Source organism: Trachypithecus francoisi, unplaced genomic scaffold (assembly GCF_009764315.1).
Source record: "Trachypithecus francoisi isolate TF-2019V2 unplaced genomic scaffold, Tfra_2.0 Lachesis_group13, whole genome shotgun sequence".
Lineage (NCBI taxonomy): Eukaryota > Metazoa > Chordata > Mammalia > Primates > Cercopithecidae > Trachypithecus > Trachypithecus francoisi.
Window position 1 is genome coordinate 103,361,702 of NW_022681458.1, and position 23,926 is coordinate 103,385,627.

The 23,926-nt window shown below is 37.5% G+C and overlaps 1 long non-coding RNA gene across 2 annotated transcripts in view; it reads left to right on the forward strand.

The window, feature by feature from the left end:
* The first annotated feature begins 1,414 nt into the window (after positions 1–1,414).
* The window catches only part of LOC117095413, a 34,246-nt gene continuing 11,734 nt past the window's right edge, over positions 1,415–23,926 (forward strand). The window contains exons 1-2 of one of the 2 annotated variants that reach the window (XR_004441967.1): positions 1,415–1,662; positions 10,844–10,979. This is a non-coding gene — a long non-coding RNA (uncharacterized LOC117095413). The remainder of the gene's footprint in view (positions 1,663–10,843; positions 10,980–23,926) is intronic. The other variant, XR_004441966.1, reaches the window with a different exon arrangement.

Consider the following 23,926-nt stretch of genomic DNA (forward strand, 5'->3'; position numbering starts at 1 on the left):
AAAGATATTTGCCTCACAGAGAAGACAAACATTGTTACTTTCATACCAGGGATCTTGTTTTGCTTAAGGAAGTGATTTGGGCTTCCAAGAGAGGAAGAGTATAGAGGCAGAATACACTAAAGCCAGATTTTATCTTTTTTGCACTTATACAACACAACCACAATCTCCAAATTTAGAGTTGGAGACTTTTATTAAGCCTTATTTCCGCAACGTAATTACCTCAACTATATGGTGAAGAAATCCAAGAACTGACACTCCAAAATATGGTACCCTGGTGTGCACAGTATGTTTAATAAAATGCCCTTGGACACCAACGGATGCTGGAAGAATCTTTTCCCCTCTCTGCAGAAGGGACAGAAGTGCCAATAAAGAAAACAATTACCTTTTGTCCCTTCCCTGAGATTTCAAAACAGAACTCATATCACAGGAAGGGAGATTGAGGAATGTAACCTCATCTGGACAGATTTTGTCATGAGCCATTGTCTATTTCCTCCAGGTCCATTCCGTTCTCAAAGATATTAATTTACTAACCACTGTATGAGTATGCCCAGAATTAGTGATTTCTTGGTCTCACTGACTTCAAGAATGAAGCCATGGACCCTCATGGTGAGTGTTCCAGTTCTTAAAGATGGTGTGTCTGGAGTTTGTTCCTTCAGACGTTCAAATGTGTCCATAGTTTCTTCCTTCTGGTCAGTTCGTGGTCTCGCTGACCTCAGGAGTGAAGCTGAAGACCTTAGTAGTGAGTGTTACAACTCTTAAAGGTGGCTCGTCTGGAGTTATACCTCCCTTCTGGTGGGTTCGTGGTCTGGCTGGTCTCAGGAGGGAAGCTGCAGACCTTTGCGGTTAAAGGCTACACAGACCCAAAGAGTGGGCAGCAGCAAGATTTATTGGGAAGAGCAAAAGAACAAGGCTTCCACAGTGTGGAAGGAGATCCAAGACAGGTGCCATTGCCCGCCCTGGTGGCCCTTTTCTCCCTTCTCTGGCCCCACCCACATCCTGCTGATCGGTCCATTTTACAGAGAGCTGATTGGTGTGTTTACAACCCTTAGCTAGACACAAAAGTTCTCCAAGTCCCCACCGGATTAGCTAGACAGAGGGCACTGACTGGTCCTTTTACAAACCTTTAGCCAGATAGAAAAGTTCTCCAACTCTACACGCGTCCCAGAAGCCCAGAAGCCCAACTCTACACCCGTCACCTCTCACTAGCACTCGCCGCGGGACTTTGCGGCACCCAGCCCGGGCATTCAGGCAGCCCAGAGGGAGCTGGTCCCCTGATGAAGCCCAGCAGGCGCCGGCATGTTGCCCGCCGCGCAGAGTGCGTGCCTGGCCGGCAGGCGCCCAACCGGAACCGCCGCCCTACCGCTAGCGCCGCCCCCTGCTCCCGCCCGTGTCTTGCCCTCCACACCTCCCCGCCGGCAGAGGGAGCCGGCTCCGGCCTCAGCCAGCCCTGGAGAGTGGCCCCGACAGGGCAGCAGCCGGCTGAAGGGCTGGTGGAGCCCGGCTAGAGCAGACGCTGAGTTAGAGGAGGCGCCAAGATCTAGGGAGGGCTGCTAGCACGTTGTCACCTCTCAAGAGTGCCAGGCCCATTTGTTCCTCCTAAAAAATTATTTCCACCTCTCAATGTTGCCACATTTCGCCTCTCTCCTTCCTTGACGAAGAAAGGTATATTAGCATCCAGATCTGATTAGTTATGGAATAATCACTCTCCTGTGATTTTCCCCTGTACACATTACATAAATTTTGGTTGCCTTTTTCTCCTGTTAATCTGCCTTTCATCAGTTCATTTTTAGGGAACCTTCAGAGGGAAAAAAATGAAGCTTTCCCTCTTCAGCTCTAGAGCGGCCTTCCAGGTTCAATCATTATTTCATTTAGCAAATGCTTATTGTGTGCCTACTATAGGCTGTGCACTGTTCTAGGCACTTTAGATATATCGGTGAACATCATGATCAAATACTTTAACTTTTTCAGTGGTTATTTCATGGTGGTATTAATCTCAGATCCAGAGATATATCTGCAGGTAAGAAGTTCTTTCGTTTTTACTTTTTACCTATGTTTTACCTTTTTTATTATGAAAAGATTTCATTTTACACAAAAGTAGGAAGAACAGTAGAATGAACTCTTAGTTACCCAACACACATTTCAACATTTATGAATACAAAATGAAATTTATTTTATCATTAACTGTGTCCTCCTCTTTCTACTCTTGCTAAATTTTTATATTTTAAACTTTTTATTAAAGTATCATAAACTTAATGAAAATTATACATAAAATGTCCATGAATTTTTATAAGTTGAAAACATTTGTGAAACCAGCACCCAAATTAACAACTAGAAAATCCTCCAAAGAGCCCCTATCTCCACCCAAGAATGTTCTTCATCTAATAGCATAGATGAATTTTGCCTATTAATATAATTTTTACAGTTTATATGAACAATATATTCACAGAATTACATAAAACACAGATTTTTGTGTTTGTATTCTTTTTTCAGTGTCATATTTGTGAGATTCTTTCATATTTTTGCATGTAATTTTAGGTTATCTGTTTTCATTGCTGCATATTAATGTATCTTGTGAATATACCACACTTAAAAAAATGCATTCTATCGTAGAGTGTTTGAATTATCTCAGGTTGGGGCTGTTAAGAGTGGTGCTTCCATGAACATTCAATACATACATTTTACTTTTAAGAAAATGGTTTTATGTATATACCCGGGAATGGAATTGCTGGGTTTTACAATGTGCATATGTTTAACTTTAGTAGAGACATAGCCAACTCTTTTCCAAAGTGGTTTACAGCTTATTCTCCCACCAGCAGAGTGTGCATTTCCTTTTTCTCCATGTCCTTATCAAAATTTGTGTATTTCAATTTTGGATTCGAATAAGTGAGCAATGTATCTCATTATGGTATTAATTTGTACCTTCTAGAGTTTAATGAGTTAATCTGATTTTCTTTTTTTCTCCTCTTCCCCCTTTCCTTTCTACTCTCTTCTTCTTCTCCTTCTTCTTCTTCTCCTTCTTCTCCTTCTTCTCCTTCTTCTCCTTCTCCTTCTCTTTCTCCTCCTCCTCCTCCTCCTCCTTCTCCTCCTCCTATATGGATGGCATGTTTTATAAGAATTTGTTCAAATATTTTAGCCCACTTTTCTTTTTGTCATGATTTGTATTTCTTTAATCTGTATGCACTCTAAGTATTTATTTCCATGATGTGGGTTGCCTTTCAACTCTCTTATGATTAACAACATTTACAGAGTCTATATAGGTTAAATTATCTTTTCTGTGATTGACACTTTTAGTTTTGGATTAAGAAATTTTTAACCATTTCAATGTTACAACGATGTTTCCTTTACTTTATTCTAAAAATTAAATTGTTTGCCTTATGCACCAGATCTGTAATACATCAGAATCTACAATCGACAGGGCCTGGCACCTTTTAGAAACTTGATTTTTAATGCAGCCTGACTTTTAGAAGAAAAAATATTACAAAATAGAAATAAATTTCTGCCTAGTAAATTTAATAAAATGACTATTACAACTATTAAAAAAATTCAGCGTAGCAAATAGAGAACACATATTTGTTTCTCTGCCCTCTTTATACCTCACACCTCACTGAAATAAATGTTTAGAGGCTAACAAAAAGTAATAATAGCAACAACAAAAAAAATTAGTAATTTTTTTAATCAAATCGAAATCATATGTGTCATGAATGGCAAATGAGACAAGCTGAAGTTTAGAGTAGGATATGCGTGTGCAGAGGAGAGGTGGACATTTTTGCCATGCTATGGAGCACCAAACTCAGCAGGTATAACAGACAGTAGGAATGAAAATTTGTTCTGACAAGAGAAAAAAAAATATCAAGGAAGACAACTGAAGCAGTCAATTCCCATTGCTCTTGTGTCACCCTATTTACCAAGGTAATTTTATCCTGAAGTTTTCATTTACTGAAAAAGAGTGAATATACTGAACTTAGGGGACTAAGAGGAAAAGGTGCTGGGCTGTTTTACAAACTTTCTGGGTAGCTAAATGTTTACAAATGTCTATTTAGAGTATCAAAGTTTCTCTGAATTATAGCAAAAACGCTTGTTTGAAAGCCATTTCATAGAACTAATATTTTAGGTGTACACACTAGCTGCTTACAGTTTTTTTGTGTGTCAAAATACTTACAAATAGACTGATTCTGATTTAAACTAAATAAAAGTGCTGTTGTACAAATTACAGAAGTGCTCAAAATTCCAAATTACAAGATGCTCAAAAATATACTCTTCAATGTCCTTTAATAGAATGCTGCTTATTCAAATAATTGTATACTTTAAACATTTTTTTTGTTATTTTTGACCTTTTGGGAAAATGACATGCAACGTAAAGACTGATTCAATGTAGTAGATATATCATTTACAAAATCTATATTATAAATGTTTATATCCAACATTTAACTTTTAAAAACAAATATAATGTAAATTAAAATATTAACAATATTTGTTAAAAGCCTACTTGGGCTTTTGGTTGAATTTGGAATCAAGCAGTATTTTGTAGCCCGTATTTATATTAATATATTTGGGACAGCTTTGAGATGATGAAATATTACAACAATATAGTAATTCCCCCCTTATCAAGAGTTTTGATATCTGTGGTGCCAGTTACCTAAAATCAACTGTGGTCTGAAATTTTAAGTGGAAAATTCTAGAAATATAAAATTCATAAGTTTTTGAGTAGCATGATGAAATCTCACATCATTCTGCTCCATCCCACTGGATCCATGATGTAGATGCTCCCCACCCGTTGGTCACTTAAAAGCCTTCTTGGTGATCAGAGAGACTGTCCTGCAATTGCCATGATGCTTGTGTTACAGTGACCCATATATTACTTAACAATGTCTCCAAACCTGAAGAGTAGTGACACTGGCAGTTCAGATATGCCAAAGAGAAGCTGTAAAATGCTTCCTTTAAGAGAAAAGGTGAAAGTTCTTAATTTAACCAGGAAAGATAAATAATCATATGCTGAGGTTGCTAAGAACTACGGTAAGAACAAATCTTCTATTAGTGAAAATTTGAACAATGTATTGTTAACCTTGTTCTATTTTATTAATGATTGTTTTAATCTCTTACTGTGTCTAATTTATAAATTAAACTTTACCATAGGTAAATATGTATAGAAAAAAATAATGTATGTAGGGTTCAGTCCTATCTCTGATTTCAGGCATCCACTGAGGGTCACTGAACATATACCCCAAAGATAAAGAGGAACTACTGTAATACAATTAAAGCAACAAAGATGAAGAGGGACTACTGTGATACAATTAAAGCAAAATATTCATTTCAGAAACCTGGAGGATTTTTTTTTTAACTGTAAGACCCATAGAGTTGAAATGGATATTATAATGATCTGTGGTTAGAAGGAGATAAAATCCTTACCGTTAAGAAAGTTTGAAGAAGCATAATATTCATCAGTCTTGACCTTCTTCCATCTGTGACATGATGACCCTAAGAAAGTAATAATTATTCACCATTATCATCATTTAAATCATTTTCTGCATTCATCTTAAAACTACAGTTTCTAATCACGTAAGTTATTTCGCAAATAAAATACAGTAGGAGAAATAGTTAAAATGACCATGAAAGAAATTTTTAAAATGTAATTATAAACCTTTCCACAAAGAAAGCTCTAGGACAAATGTTTTATGTATGTACACTCTATTGAAAGAAGAAGTAGTATCAATCTTATACAAGTCTTTTCAAATAATTTTAAAAAGATGGAATATACTTTGTATCACAGTTGTGTGTCATTTAAGGATGGGGATATGTTCTGAGAAATGCCTTATGAAGTGATTTCATCATTGCATGAACATCATAGGGTGTCCTTACACAAACTTGATGGTACAGCCTATTATACACCTAAGCTATATGTTACAGCCTAATACTCCTAGGCTACAAACCTATATAGTATGTTGCAGTACTGACTGCTGCAGATAATTGTAATACAATGGTAAGCATTTGTATCAAAACAATACAGAAGAGGTACAGTAAAAGTGTGGGTTAAAAGATAAAAAAAAGGATACACCTGTATACTTACCATGAATGTAGCTCAGGGAACTGAAAGTATTTCTGAGTGAGTCAGTGAGTGAATGGTTCGTGAACGTGATGGCCTAGACCATTATAGTACACGACTATAGACTTTACAAACACTGTATACATAGTCTACACAGATTTATAAAAATTTTCTTTTCTTAATCGTAAATTACTTAGGCTACTGTAACTCTTTTACTTTATAAACTATTAATTTTTTAAAACATATGGACTCTTTTTAATAACACCTTAAAACACAAACACATTTTACAGCTGTACAAAACTATTTTCTTATATCCTTTTTCTATAAGCTTTTTTCTGTTTTTAAAATTTCCCACTTTTTCATTTTTACCATTTAATCATCTTTATTAAAAACTAAGATGCAAACACACCTTAGCCCAGGCCTACACAGAGTCAGAATCATCAATATCACTATTTTCAATATCACTATCATTAGTGATGTGCCCACCTCAGCCTCCCAAAGTGCTGGGATTACAGGCATGAGCCACCAAGCCAGGCCAACTTTTTTTTTTATAAGTAGAAGGGGTACATTCTAAAGTAAGTAGAAGGGGTACACTTTAAAATAAAAACAAAAAGTATAGTAGAGTAAATGCCTATACCTGTAACTTCATCAATTATTATTATCATCAAGTATAATTTTATGTCTAAAAACTTTTCTGCAACTGGCAGTGCAGTGGATGTGTTTGCACCAGCATCACCACAATCACATAAGTAGTGCATTGTGCTAAAATACTATAACTTAGTAGGCAATATGAATTTTTCAACTCCATTATAATCTTATGGAACCATCATTGTATATGCAGTCCATCACTAAGCAGATATTGCTATGTGGTACATGACTGTAGTATTTATTGGTGTAGAAAACATACCAGAATTTAGAAACATGAAACATCAACATTAATCATCCCATGGTGTCTGTGGGTCAGGAATTTAGGCAAGGTTTAGCTGAGTTCTTTGGCTCAACGTTTCTCCCAAGACTGCAATCACGGAAGAGTTGCTGTTAATTATGAGAGAAGACTAGAATAACAGTAATTCAGTGGGTAAAACCAGGTCATAAGTTTGGACATTTTAAATCTGTGATGCCTATTGAATATTTAGGTGGACACATGAAGTAGCCACTTGGATATATGAGTCTGGGATATAGGGAAGAGGTCAGAGCTGCAGATATGAAAACATGAGGCTGGGTGATATCACCAGTTAATGAGTGTAAAAAAGATAACAATGAGTGTGGACTGAAGAGACGTCAGGGCTGACTACAGGGTAACTCCAGGTAAATAAAAGTGAGATGAATGAGGAGGACCTGAGTGGAAGCTACACAGAATGAAGAAGTCTCAGGGCAAACAGCACAGAGGAGCCTGTAGTCTTGGAAAGGAACTTATGAATTGTATCATACACTGCTGAAAGGACAGGAAAGATCAAGATGAAGACGTTATGCTTCTTAATTATGCATGGTATGAATACATTGTGTATCGATTCAAAATTTAATGGGAACAATACTTTTAAATGTAACAAAAACTAGAAGAATGTAAAATTATCAAAAAAGGAGGAAGAACTTCACAATTTCCCCACTCCTTCATCCTCAAAAATAGCCACCAGTTGCAGGAAATTCTATGAAACCTTCAAGAAACGGATAATCTTTTTCTATAGTAGAACACTTCCTGGATACCTTCAAAATGCAAATATAATTCTAATTCAAAACCAGAAACAAAAATCCAGGTAACTAAAATTATGTCCCAGTTTCAGGTATAAACATGAATACTAAATAAAATAGTAATACTAAATAAAATAGTAGAAAATTCAATTTAGAAATGTATTAAAAATCTAAAAAGTATTTATCTCACACTACAAGGATGATTTGATTTTGAAAATTTATTAAAGCAATTTACATGGGAAGAAACCAAATGGTAAATACGCATATTAAGAGATTCTCCATCTCACTCTTAATCAACGAAATGTGAATTAAAACCATGATATACAATTTCTCACCTATCAGATTGGACAAAAAATTAATTCAATAATGTCAGTTGCTGGTAAGGGTACAGGGAAATAAGCATATTTACATATTACTCATGAGCAACATGAGATTGTGAGTTATAACGATTATGTGATAGTAGTGGTATTTATGACTACTGGTAGTAGTTATAATTTGCAGTAATTGTACTTGCAACTTTGTAGTAATTACTAAGTTATAACTACTACAAAACACAATTTGACAAAACAATAATATTGAAGATGCTTGTATCTCATATTCTAATATGCAATAAATGAGATATCTCAAACATGGACAAACATGAAAACCATAAGGTATATAGTATGAAAAACAAATTTCAAATACAGTTCACCCTTGAACAAACCCACTGAGCTGCCTAGGTCCACTTATACTTGAATTCCCTTCTGTTTCACCCACTCCTGAGACATCAAGACTAACCCTTCTTTATTCACCTCCTCCTCAGCATACTCAATGTGAAGATGCTGAGGATGATGAGTTCCATGATGATCTACTACTTCTGCTAAATGAATAGTAGATACATTTTCTCTTCCTTATGATTTTCTTAATAACGTTTTCTTTTCTGTAGATTATTGTAAGATATGGTATGTAATACATATATTATACAAAATATGTGTTAACTGACTTTTTAGGTTAAGCCTTCCTCCAGTAACAGTATGCTATAAGTTATTAAATTATTGGGAAGTCAAAACATATATGGATTTTCAACTGTGTAGGAGGTTGGCACTGCTAACTCCCATGTTGCTCAAGGATCAACTGTACATATTTAATAATATTATATAGATATTGTAAATCTTCAAAGCACAGAAAAGTTGCTTTTCTAGTCAGAGTACGAAAGTCCAAATGTCGTAGAATACTGTCATAGAATACATACCCTAATGGATGTGAGGAGACATTTCATTGTGGTGTTAACTTGCATTGTCCTAGTAATTAATGATGTTGTACATCTTTTCATCTGCTATGATTAAGAGAAAATAGAGACTGGGAAAAGGAGGAAGATAGTGAAGCTTCTGTTCCCAGTCCGATACCATGAATCAGGAAAGAATCTCATGGAGAAGAGGCCATTCTCCCCATTTCTTCAGAGATCATTTTCCGTTAGAATCAACAGGAAGTAGCAGGATGTTGGTTGGGCTTTGGGAGAGAGCAGGCTCAGTGAAACAATTATTTTTTAAAGAAGAATTAGCTGAACACACACGTGAGGTGGTGTTTGACTCAGTGAACCTGGGACAAGCCAGTACAGCCTGGCAGAAGAGCTCCTAGGAAAGGCAAGTACAGGTTTGTCTGTAAGCACATCTGAAGACTTTCTGGGGACAACCGTAAGTAATAGTGGAGATGTTTAAGAGGTGAGAATTAATAAGTGCTTTGAATTTCTAATTTCATTTATGTTTCATCATAGGGATGACTCTGCATGTATACCGTGCAACACACTGACTAACATAAAAAATACAGGGCTGAAAGTCAAGGTATCCAGGTTTATTCCCTAACATACAATTACCTCAGAGTTTGACCTTACAGAAATCATTTGACCATTTTGGGTTTTAGTTTCTTTCTATATAACATTTGGGGAATAACATGCATCATGTTTTCAACAGGACAATTATACAGTTACATAAAGATAAAAAGTGGGAAATCCTTTGAAGCCGTAGAATGCATGTAAGGTATGATTAATGCTTAAATTGACAACCATAGGAAGACATGGCAAACTCTACTTTGCACTCCAACAATGCCTTATTATTTGTTTGAGGAGGTTTGGAGAGCAACTTTTCATGCTGCAAGTCTACTGCCAGTCAGAATTAGACAAAAAATGACTCTCTGCTTTCTAGAGAATAAAGGTAGGGTACTTTTTATCAGGAGGCGAAATCTAGGATTGATAGGTGAAGAGTAGCTAAGATTTATACTTCTTAATGTGAAATGTTATTTCAACTACATGTGAATAGAGGGTGAATCGGCCATGCAACATCACCCGGACATTCAAGGATGATTTATTTCAATATTTTTAGATCTCCAAATGAGTAATGTGTAAGATTTTAATTTTCTGCACATCATACCAATGACAACATCTTCAATGTGCATATGAATGAAAATCAGGCAATCAGCTATATATGGAAATAAAACTGACATACCAAAAGGAAGCAAAAGGATAGCAGTCTGTCATCCAGTGTTCCAAAACTGTCAGTCTCCGACAATTGATTTCAGTGAAGAAAGACTGATTCCTTTTGCAGCACAAGATGACTCAATGTCACAATTCTTTCAGAATCAAAGAAATGTCAATATTTTAGTATAAATAGAAATGTTAAATATTTTGTAGGGAAAATTGTGCCAATACCATTCTATTTGATTCATGTTTTACAAAGGCCCAGTTTCTTAGCCTCAACTGATGACAGATTTTGCTATTTAAAACTATTGTTGATCTCTGGTCCTTATCAGAAGAAATGGAGTGGGTAGAAATATAAAATGTGAGGTTTTATATTAGTTTTCTGTTTTGTTGCTCATTTGGAAAAAGTTTTAAATACACAGCTTGCATCATCTATTATTGCGGCCATCAACCAGAAAGTTATAATTTATTAAAAATATAGCAATAGGAATTAAAAGGATTTCTTTTTTATTACCTGTAAGGCTGTGTACATGGTAAAGGATCAAATGTATAGCAAATAATTGAGTGCTGGGGAGCAGACTAGTGGAGAAGGTGTCAAGAAATTCAGCAATTTGATTAAACAAATGTTTTCCGTGACTAAAATTTGCTGGGTTGTATTCTAGGTGCTGGGAATATCAGGTAACAAAGATCGAAGCGTCCTAATCTTGTGGTTCTTAAATTGTAGCTGGGGAAAAAGCAACAACGACAGCAAAAAGGAATATACAAGGACAATTAAAATGGAGTAGGAGGACCCAAAATGTAAGTATACGGGTTGAGTGACTTCTGTTAGTCAGTTCTTGCATTGCTATAGAGATATACCAGAGGCTGGGTAATTTACAAAGAGGTGTTTATTTTGACTCACTGTTATACAAGCTGTGCAGAAAGTCTGGTACTGGCATCTGCTTCTGGTGAGGCCTCAGGGAGCTCACAATCATAGCAGAAGGTGAAGGGGGTGCAGGTGGCTACATGGTGACAACAGGAGCAAGAGAGAGATGAGGAAGTCCTAGGCTCTTTTAAACAACCAGATGCCACCTGAACTCATAGAGGGAGAAATAACTCATTACTGTGAGAATGGCACCAGACCATTTATGAAGGATTGGCCCCCATGATGTAAACACCTCCCACCAGGTCCATTTCCAACACTGGGGATTGCATTTGAATATGAGATTTAGAAGAGAAAAAACATCCAAACTATATCACTACTTTAAGGATTCAAGGTAGCATCCTGGGAATGGTGACGCCTGTGCAAATATCTAAAAGAGGTGAAGAAGTTAGCCATGCTGGGTTTGGCATAAGGAGCTTTCTCAGCAAAAGGGATAGGCAGCACAAATACCTTGAGGCAGGAGTGTGCCTAGTGTCTTCTAGAGAAAGCAGTAGCTATAGTGGCAGGAGCAGTGTGAGAGAGGAAACGAATAACACAAAAGTCAGAGGGAGAAGAAAGAGGTGTGCAGGATGCAGAGGCCCTTGAAGACCTTTGGAAACTCTTGGGAAGGTTTGGGAAGGTTTAGGGAGATATTTGAGAATTTAGGGAGGAAAGGAGGATGCTGAGCAGAGATCCCATGGTCTCCCTAAATTCTTGCATGTTAAAAATAACTACTCTGGCCACAGTGTTTAGGGTAGACTACAGGGAAGGGCAGAAGCAGGAAGATAAAGTAGAAGGTCTGTGCAGGAGATATGATAACACCTCACACCAGAAGGGTGGGAAGAGAGGGGTGATGCACTTTATGAAGTTTACTTTGTGGGCCCTGGGAAATGATACTTGGATCCTGACTGAAATAAAATCTCAAATTCAAGATAAAATAAATGGCGATATATTTTGGAACAGAAATATTTTTATTTTTGTCCTTTCATGTTTTCTCTTCTCACATCAGGATCTACTTTTTTCAGCTTGAAAAATCATTACTAATTTGGAGAAAAGATGCAGAGTCATCCATAAACTTTTAATAGATAACCCTTGCATTCACAGAGCACTGCCTTGTTCCCTTGAAGCTAACAGCAGGATGCATAATGCATAATACACTCCATGCCTTACATAAATACACATAAAACTTTAGCAGCTAAGAGAATGGGGCTATTAAAGAAAACAATGTGAGTGTAAAACAGTTTTGCAGAGATTAAAATTTTTTAAGCTAGGAGCTTTTTCTAAAAGAACAGATTGGATTTCTGATTAGAGATTGCAGGAAATGATAATTGAAATACTCATTTCAATACCAATAGCATAAAACGTGTGAATCAGTCCAACTCATATTTGGTTTGGCTAGAAAAAGAAATAAATTATGATCACACAATTTCTTTAAGTCTATAACTATTTTTCTCCACTTTGTAGTCGCATTCATCTGAAATGGATAGATTTTATTGTTGTTGATTTAAACCAATTTACAGTTTAAATCTTCTATCTTAGTTTTTCATAATTTTGCTTTAAAGCTCATAGAGGCTGGGCGCGGTGTCTCAAGCCTGTAATCCCAGTACTTTGGGAGGCCGAGACGGGCGGATCATGAGGTCAGGAGATCGAGACCATCCTGGCTAACACGGTGAAACTCCGTCCCTACTAAAAAATACAAAAAACTAGCCCGGCGAGGTGATGGGCGCCTGTAGTCCCAGCTACTCGGGAGGCTGAGGCAGGAGAATGGCATAAACCCGGGAGGCAGAAGTTGCAGTGAGCCTAGATCCGGCCACTGCACCCCAGCCTGGGCAACAGAGCACGATTCAGACTCAAAAAAAAAAAAAAAAAACCTCATAGAGACATGACTTGAATGATGAAAGAATGTGCATATAATGAGAAAAAAAATTGTGTACAAAATAATTACTAATTTCTTCATCTACCAGTGCACCTATACTTTTTTTTTTAATCATACTTTAAGTTCTAGGGTACATGTGCATAACGTGCAGGTTTGTTACATATGTATACTTGTGCCATGTTGGTGTGCTGCACCCATCAACTCATCAGCACCCATCAATTCATCATTTATATCAGGTATAACTCCCAATGCAGTCCCTCCCCCTTCCCCCTTCCCCCCTCCCCATGATGGGCCCCAGTGTGTGATGTTCCCGTTCCCGAGTCCAAGTGATCTCATTGTTCAGTTCCCACCTATGAGTGAGAACATGCGGTATTTGGTTTTCTGTTCTTGTGATAGTTTCCTAAGAAGGATGGTTTCCAGCTGCATCCATGTCCCTACAAAGGACGCAAACTCATCCTTTTTTATGGCTGCATAGTATTCCATGGTGTATATGTGCCACATTTTCTTAATCCAGTCTGTCACTGATGGACATTTGGGTTGATTCCAAGTCTTTGCTATTGTGAATAGTGCCGCAATAAACATACATGTGCATGTGTCTTTATAGCAGCATGATTTATAATCCTTTGGGTATATATCCAATAGTGGGATGGCTGGGTCATATGGTACATCTAGTTCTAGATCCTTGAGGAACTGCCATACTCTTTTCCATAATGGTTGAACTAGTTTACAATCCCACCAACAGTGTAAAAGTGTTCCTATTTCTCCACATCCTCTCCAGGACCTGTTGTTTCCTGACTTTTTAATGATTGCCATTCTAACTGGTGTGAGATGGTATCTCATTGTGGTTTTGATTTGCGTTTCTCTGATGGCCAGTGATGATGAGCATTTTTTCATGTGTCTGTTGGCTGTATGAATGTCTTCTTTTGAGAAATGTCTGTTCACATCCTTTGCCCACTTTTTGATGGGGTTGTTTGTTTTTTTCTTGTATATTTGTTTGAGTTCTTTGTAGATTCTGGATATTAGCCCTTTGTCAGATGAGTAGATTGCAAACATTTTCTCCCATTCTGTAGGTTGCCTGTTCACTCTGATGGTAGTTTCTTTTGCTGTGCAGAAGCTCTTTAGTTTAATGAGATCCCATTTGTCAATGTTGGCTTTTGCTGCCGTTGCTTTTGGTGTTTTAGACATGAAGTCCTTGCCCATGCCTATGTCCTGAATGGTACTACCTAGGTTTTCTTCTAGGGTTTTTATGGTATTAGGTCTAACATTTAAGTCTCTAATCCATCTTGAATTAATCTACACCAAGCGGACCTAATAGACATCTATAGAACTCTCCACCCCAAATCAACAGAATATACATTCTTCTCAGCACCACATCGCACTTATTCCAAAATTGACCACATAATTGGAAGTAAAGCACTCCTCAGCAAATGTACAAGAACTGAAATTATAACAAACTGTCTCTCAGACCACAGTGCAATCAAACTAGAACTCAGGACTAAGAAACTCAATCCAAACCGCTCAACTACATGGAAACTGAACAACCTGCTCCTGAATGACTACTGGGTACATAACGAAATGAAGACAGAAATAAAAATATTCTTTGAAACCAATGAGAACAAAGATACAACATACCAGAATCTCTGGGACACATTTAAAGCAGTGTGTAGAGGGAAATTTATAGCACTAAATGCCCACAAGAGAAAGCAGGAATGATCTAAAATTGACACTCTAACATCACAATTAAAAGAACTAGAGAGGCAAGAGCAAACACATTCAAAAGCTAGCAGAAGGCAAGAAATAACTAAGATAAGAGCAGAACTGAAGGAGATAGAGACACAAAAACCCTCCAAAAAATCAATGAATCCAGGAGTTGGTTTTTTGAAAAGATCAACAAAATTGACAGACCACTAACAAGACTAATAAAGAAGAAAAGAGAGAGGAATCAAAGAGATGCCATAAAAAATGATAAAGGGGATATCACCACCGACCCCACAGAAATACAAACTACCATCAGAGAATACTATAAACACCTCTACGCAAATCAACTAGAAAATCTAGAAGAAATGGATAATTTCCTGGACACTTACACTCTTCCAAGACTAAACCAGGAAGAAGTTGAATCCCTGAATAGACCAATAGCAGTCTCTGAAATTGAGGCAATAATAATAGCCTACCAACCAAAAAAAGTCCAGGACCAGATGGATTCACAGCTGAATTCTACCAGAGGTACAAGGAGGAGCTGGTACCATTCCTTCTGAAACTATTCCAATCAATAGAAAAAGAGGGAATCCTCCCTAACTCATTTTATGAGGCCAACATCATCCTGATACCAAAGCCTGGCAGAGACACAACAAAAAAGAGAATTTTAGACCAATATCCCTGATGAACATCGATGCAAAAATCCTCAATAAAATACTGGCAAACCGGATCCAGCAGCACATCAAAAAGCTTATCCACCATGATCAAGTGGGCTTCATCCCTGGGATGCAAGGCTGGTTCAACATTCGCATATCAATAAACGTAATCCAGCATATAAACAGAACCAAAGACAAGAACCACATGATTATCTCAATAGATGCAGAAAAGGCTTTTGACAAAATTCAACAGCCCTTCATGCTAAAAACACTCAATAAATTCGGTATTGATGGAACGTACCTCAAAATAATAAGAGCTATTTATGTCAAACCCACAGCTAATATCATACTGAATGGGCAAAAACTGGAAAAATTCCCTGTGAAAACTGCCTCAAGACAGGGTTGCCCTCTCTCACCACTCCTATTCAACATAGTGTTGGAAGTTCTGGCTAGGGCAATCAGGCAAGAGAAAGAAATCAAGGGTATCCAGTTAGGAAAAGAAGAAGTCAAATTATCCCTGTTTGCAGATGACATGATTGTATATTTAGAAAACCCCCTTGTCTCAGCCCAAAATCTCCTTAAGCTGATAAGCCACTTCAGCAAGTCTCAGGATACAAAATTAATGTGCAAAAATCACAAGCATTCTTATACACCAGTAACAGACAAACAGAGAGCCAAATCATGAATGAACTTCCATTCACAATTGCTTCAAAGAGAATAAAATACCTAGGAATCCAACTTACAAGGGATGTAAAGGACCTCTTCAAGGAGAACTACAAACCACTGCTCAGTGAAATAAAAGAGGACACAAACAAATGGAAGAACATACCATGCTCATGGATAGGAAGAATCAATATCATGAAAATGGCCATATTGCCCAAGGTTATTTATAGATTCAATGCTATCCCCATCAAGCTACCAATGAGTTTCTTCACAGAATTGGAAAAAACTGCTTTAAAGTTCATACGGAACCAAAAAAGAGCCCGCATTGCCAAGACAATCCTAAGTCAAAAGGACAAAGCTGGAGGCCTCATGCTACCTGACTTCAAACTATACTACAAGGCTACAGTAACCAAAACAGCATGGTACTGGTACCAAAACAGAGATATAGACCAATGGAACAGAACAGAGTCCTCAGAAATAATACCACACATCTATAGCCATCTGATCTTTGACAAACCTGAGAGAAACAAGAAATGGGGAAAGGATTCCCTATTTAATAAATGGTGCTGGGAAAATTGGCTAGCCATAAGTAGAAAGCTGAAACTGGATCCTTTCCTTACTCCTTATACGAAGCACCCATACTTTTAAACACACTAATTTTCTTGTAGCTATTAATGAATACGGTAGGCAGGCATGCACTTATGATTAGTTAACAAGATTCATCTGAGATCAAAAACCTCTAGGTTGCATATTCACATTTCAGAATAGTCTGTTCTAAGTCAAGGACTTTTTTGAACAATGTGGTGTACAAAACCTAAACATCCTGCTCTGTTCTATAGGATATATTTTTTTATATTTCTGTTTTTTTCCCACTCTGATTAAACCAAAATAAAGAGCATATTGCATCTTTGAAATTTCATGGTTCAGCTTTCTTCTCATTCTTTTGTAGTTATTGAAAATTGCATTGTAAGTCTTTCCTGCCAATGTGCCAAAACCAAGTCTGGGAGATCTGGTGACTGAATCTGGATACAGAAAAGTAAGTTAGACAAAGTTGCTGGAGGAAGAAAGAGGAAGATGTTCTCACTCTTTACCTGGGGCTTTCAGTTTTTTTAGTGGTTGCCTAAAGTTGCAATACAAATTTACAACTAATCTGTGGGACTAGCAGATAATACTGTACTGCATCCCTACTAGTGCAGGCACCTTGTAACAGTATTCCTAATTCCTCATTCCTCTCCCTTATTATATTGCTGCCTTGCATTTCATTTATCCATAGCTATAACCACCTAATACATTCATTATTATTTTAAACAAACATCTATTCAATCAAGAGTAAGAAAAATACAAATTTTTATTTAATCTTCACTTACTCTTTTTCTAATACTCTTCTATTTTGTACACAGATCTCAGTTCCTGACCTATGACATTTTTCTTTGAAGAACTTTTAATGTCTCTTGCAAGTCAGATCTACTGGTGACAAATTGGCTCTATTTTTATTTGGCAAAGTCTTAATTTCTCCTTCGCCTATTTTTACATCTGACTGTCTAACTTTCTATTTAGCTAGCTAGCTATCTGTTTTGTCTATGTATGTATCTATGTATCTATATATCTCTTCATATATGTATGTATGTATGTTTGTATGTATGTATGTATCTATCTATCTATCTAATCTACTTGTCATCTATCTGTAATTTATTTGAGATGGGGCCTCATAATACTGCCCAGGCTTGCCCTCCTGAGCCCAAAGAATTGATCCTCATTCCTTAATCTCTTGAACACCTGGGACTACAGTCACATACCACCATGTCTGACTCCCGTTCACTTTAGAAGGATAATTTTACTGGATTCAGAATTCTAGGTTGTTTTTATTTGTCTGTTCATTTTTTTTTTCAACACTTTAATATTTCACTTCATTCTCTTCTTACATGCATGATGTCTGAAGAAAAGTCCTCTTATCCTTGTTACTCTGTAGGTAAGTAACGTACCTTCCACCTTCTACCCTCAGTCTGGCTTCTTTTTAAGGTTTTTCTGTCTTTGATTTTTCTTCAGTTTAAATATAATATGCTTATATGGTTTGACTGTGTCCCCACCCAAATCTCACCTTGAATTGTAATAATCCTCACACGTCAAGGGCAGGGCCCGGTGGAGATATTTGAATCATGGGGGCAGTTTCCCCCATACTGTTCTCCTGGTAGTGAGTGAGTCTCATGAGATCTGATGGTTTTATAAAGGGGAGTTCCCCTGCACAAGCTCTCTTGGCTGCCCATGTAAAATGTCCATTTGCTCTTCTTTCATCTTCTGCCATGATTGTGAGGCCTCCCCAGTCATGTGAAACTGTGAGTTCATCAAACCTCTTTCCTTCATATTACTCAGTCTCAGGTATGTCTTTATTAGCAACACGAGAAGAGACTAATACTGTAAATTGTTACTGGTAGAGTAGGGTGCTGCTGTAAGGATACCCAAAAATGTGGAACCAACTTTGGAACTGGGTAACAGGCAGAGGTTGGAACAGTTTGGAGGGCACAGAAGAAGACAGGAAAATGTGGGAAAATTTGGAACTTCCTAGAGACTTGGACAGCTCAGAAGACAGGAAGATATGGAAAAGTTTGGAACTTCCTAGATACTTGTTGAATGTGGAACAATATGCTAATAATGATATGAACAATAAAGTCCAGGTTGAGGTGATCTCAGATGGATATGAGAAACTTATTGGGAACTGGAGCAAAGGTGACTATTATCATGTTTTAACAAAGAGACAGACAGCAATTTTTTCCCTTCCCTAGAGATCTGTGGAACTTTGAACTTGAGAGAGAGGATTTAGGGTATCTGGCCAATGAAATTTCTGAACAGCAAAGCATTCAAGAGGAAGCAGAGCATAAAAGTTTGGGAAATTTGCAGCTGACAAAGTGATAGAAAGAACCCCATTTTCTAGGGAGTAATTCAAGCCAGCTGCAGAAATTTGCATAAGTAACAGAGTCAAATGTTAATTACAAAGACAAGGAGAAAAATGTCTCCAGGGTATGTCAGAGGTCTTCATGACAGCCCCTCCCATCACAGGCCTGGAGGACTAGGAGGAGAAAAAAAATGGGTTCCTGGGCTGGACCCAGGGCCTTGTTGCTTTGTGTAGTCTTGGGACTTGTTGCTCTACATTCCACCCATGGCTAAAAGAAGTCAAGGTATGACTCAAGTCATTGCTTCAGAGGGTGTAATCCCCAAACCTTGGCAACTTTCACATGGTGTTGAGTCTGTGGGTGCACAGAAGTCAAGAACTGAGGTTTAGGAACTCCCGCCTAGATTTCAGAAGATGTATGGAAATGTCTGCATATCCAGGCAGAGGTGTGCTGCAGAGACAGAGCCCTCATGGAGAACAATTATCTACACCTGGCCTAGCCCTTGACACATGGGGATTATTAAAATTCAAGGTGAGATCTGGGTGGAGACAGAGTCCAGATCTAGGGCTGTGTGGAAAGGAAATGTGGGGTTGGAGCCCCCACACAGAGTCTCCACTGGGGCAGTGCCTAGTTGAGCTGTGAGGAAAAGACCACCATCCTCAAGACTCCAGAATGATGGATCAACCGGCAACTTGTACTGTGCACCTAGAAAAGCCACAGGCACTCAACACCAGCCTGTGAAAGCAGCCACAGGAGCTATACCATGCAAAACCACAGGGCAGAGGTGTGCAAGACCATGGGAACCCACCTGTTGCAGCAGCGTGACATGGATGTCAGATATGGAGTCAAAGGAGATTATTTTGGTGCTTTAAGATTTGACTGCCTGTCTGGATTTCAGACTTGCATGGGGCCTATAGCCCCTTCATTTTGGCCAGTTTCTCTCATTTGGAATGGCTGTATTTACCCAATGCCTATACCCCATTGTATCTAGGAAATAACTAACTTGATTTTGATTTTATAGACTTGGAGATGAAACAGACTTGCTTTGTCTCAGATGAAACTTTGGACTATGGCCTTTTGAGTTAATGCCAAAATTATTTAGGACTTTGGGGGACTGTTGGGAAGGTATAATTTGTTTTGAAATATGAGAAGATGAGATTTGGGAGTAGCCAGGGGTGGAATGATATGGTTTGGCTGTGTCCCCACCCAGATCTCACCTTGAATTTTAATCCCCATGTGTCAATGGTGGGGTCAGGTGGAGATAATTGAATCATGGGGGCAGTTTCTCCCGTACTGATCTCATGATAGTGAATAGATCTCATGAGATCTGATGGTTTTATAAATGGGAGTTCCCCTGCACAAGCTCTCTTACCTGCTGCCATGTATGACATCCCTTTGGTCTTCCTTCATCTTCCATCATGATTGTGAGGCCTACCCAGCCATGTGGAACTATGAGTCTATTAAACCTCTTTCCTTTATAAATTATCCAGTTTCGGGTATGTCTTTTTTAGTAGCATGAGAACAGACTAATATATATGCCTAGAGATAAATTTATTTATACCTGCTTGGTGTTCTCTGAGCTTCCTGGATCTGTGCTTTTGCGTCTGCTATTGATTTTCAAAAATTCCCAGCCATTTTCACTTCAAGTACTTATTTTGCATTCTTTTCTCTTTCTTCTCCTTCTGGTATGCATCATACATATAATAAACTTCTTGTTATTGTCCCATGTTTCTTGGATAATCTGTTCTAGTTTTTAAAACATTTTGTCTTCTTTGTGCTTCAGTTTGAGAAGTTTCTGTTAACTCTCCTTAAGCTCACTAATTCTTTCCTTGACTTTCCTTTTCATTTTACTGATAAGCCCATGAAAGCATTCTTCAATTTAGTTACATTATTTTTGATGCTCAGCATTTCCTTTTGATTCCTCTTAGAATTTTCATCTCTGTTTTCATTACCCATCTGACATTGCATGTTGTCCACATTTTCCATTAGAGAACTTAACAATTAATTGTACGTATTTATATCTATCTATAGAGATGGATAGATAAATATATAGATCATTTCAAACTTTCTGCCGTATCTGTGGCTTGCTTTTGTCTCTCCAGACCATAGTACGTCTTGTGATTTTTTTTTGAAAGTTATATGTGATGTACTGGGTAAGAAGAACTGTGGTAAATAGGCCTCTAGTGTGAGATTTTTTTGTTTATCTAGCTCAGAATTAAGTGGCATTTACTGTTTCCTATAACTGTGGTGTCAGAGGCTAAAATTTCCTCTAGTGTCCTTGCTTTTGTCTCTCCTATTGACTTTTGGGTCTCCCTAGAGATTCCTTATTAAATAGGGTGTGAGGATTCCAGTTCTTTGTCAGCTGTAATGTGTAATAATACAGAAGCCCTACTGATGTGGTGGTAAGGTGCAGAAGGAGAAGAACTCTTCTATAATCCTATTAGACTTCAGTCTTTTAGTGAGTACTGTCCTTAGGCTGATCCTCCCAGGTGCTTCTCAATTCCCCTCCTCACATAGGTGAGATAGGATGATCAGAGGGAGCTGAAATTGTAGTTCCCTCCTCCAGGTTAATTAGGTTTTGGTAAAACCCAAGTGTGTTAGGTCTTCCTTGAGGGCAATCCTTATTAAGGAGATCAGTGTACTCTGGGAATATTTTTAAATAGTTATTTTTCCCTCTCCCTGGGCAAAGCAAACTAAGATTTCTCTTCAGTCTTCACAGTGAGAACCTCATGGGACTCCTTGAGGTAAAATTTACAAAAATATGGGGTTCCCTAAAACTGATTGCCCAATTGTTAACTCTCTAGCTGCTCCACACTGAACCTCTAGACAGTAGAATTATACCTTAAACATTTCCTCTAGTGCTAGCTCTAGCTGCAGGAATCTGTGTGGGACATCTGTCTCCAGTAAGCTGTGATTTTCTGTATCTGCTTGTCTGTCTCTCCAGTTTTGCAGGTAGCAGTGTTCTCTTTGCTCACAGTTCTTTCAATAATCTAAGAAGATTTTGAGGGGGGCGGTTAGGCATTCAACTTTTTTATTGTTGTAAGGATAGGTGTGATAACTTCCAAGTTCTTTAAATATCAGCCTGGAAACTGAAAGTCTTCATACTGAGACTTTTGAGTGTCAGCAGGTCACAGCAATACCTTGCTCTACCACTGAGAGGCAACGTGACCTGATGGAACGTACCTTGACTTAAAATACATCCTAGTTGTAGTATTTGCTAGCTGTTACTAGTTTATTTTTTCATCTCAATGTTTATATTACTTACCACAAAGATTTGTGTAAAGGTGAGACACTAAAGAATGTTTATGCAGTCATATGAAAGACAACATGGAGACTCCTCAAAGATTAGAACCAACAACCATATGATGTAGCAACCCCACACTGAGTATGTACCTAGAAGAACTGAAATAAAAACTCAAAGAGATGTCTGCACTCCCATGTTCACTGTAGCATTATTCACAGTAGCCAAAGCATAGAAACAACCAAAATGTCCATAAACAGATAAATGGATAAAGAAAATGTAGTATATAAACATAATATAATATTATTCAGACTTAGAAAAGAAGGAAATTATGCCATTGACTATAGCATAGATGAACATGGAAGACATGCTAAATGAAATCAGCTAGATAGAGAAGATTAAATGCTACATAATTCCATTTATATTAAGAATCTAAAGTTTTCCTTTGGGTATATGCCTAGTAATGGGATTGCTGAGTTGAGTGATATTTCTGGCTTTAGGACTTTGAGGAATCTCCATACTGTCTTCTGCAATGGTTGAACTAATTTATACACCCACAACACTGTATAATCATTCCTTTTACTCCACAACCTTGCCAGCATCTGTTATTTTTTGACTTTTTAGTCATATCCATTCAGACTGCTGTGAGATGGTATCTCATTGCAGATACAAAAACAAATGCTGGTTTTGGTTCTTTATCTCTCTCTCTTTTTTTTCTTTTCTCTTATTTGCTTCTCCTCTCAGGCATTGCTTCTGTAGTTCTAGCACAGAACAGCAGTCTTTACCACAGCATGCCTCAGAGCTGAATCTTTTAAATATTCTTCTTCTTGGGATTTATATATTTATTTTCCAAGTTTACATTTCTTGAGTTCATTATGTGAGAGTAGAAGTGTCTATACTCTGATAGTCTGTCTCCCTCTCTCCATTCTCTATGGGATTGTTGGGCTTTTCTTTAATTAGCATATGAACTACATGGACTCTCTGTCACCAAATCAGTGTTAGGTTGGAGTTGTTCTGGGGAATACTTGCAAAAAATTCACTGAGTGTTAATGACTGTGCTGTGACAGACTTCAGTGGCTGTTAGAAGGGACTTAGAATTTCAAGATGAGAGTAACTGCAGAAGAACTCTATATTATTAGGTGGTGAGTGATAATTATGATCATTATCACAACATGGAATGATTTTTAGGTAATATAAAAATTGTCTCCAAAAGGCATAAGCTTTATGAATCCCAGTATATAAGTGTAAAATGAACATATGCAGTGGAAATAATCTATTAGCTGAAGAGCTTTAAGCCATAAAGTATAAAATTAAAGCAATATGAAATTAAAGCAGAAACAAAAATAGCTCCTCTATGGAAATGGAGACAGGTTTGTCTAGAATCATCTGAGACTATACAGTCATGATGATCATTTTAATAGAAGAATACAAATGCTGTGGTCTTGTAGCTTTCTCACATGGGGGATTGAAATTGCTGTGGGTTTAGGGGAGGTTCTGCAAATATTATAGAGTGAAGCAAAATATTTCTGTTGCACAGCTCAGTAGAGTAACTCCTTTTCATCTCTTACCACTTTTCTAAGCTTTCTGTTATCAGTTTTTCTTTTATTATAATGGTCTTATTTTGTCACTTCTTATCCTTGAAAGTGCTTTTCAAAAGAGTAGAATTTCTTAACAATCTTTAACTGACTCCCTTTCTTCTAGTGGAAGAGGGATTTTCTTTGGTATTGCTATTTAATGGAATAAAATGGGACAATATCCAGAGGATGGAGCTCGAATAATGCTGATGTATATAAAAAAAGACACCTGATTTAAGATAGATGCA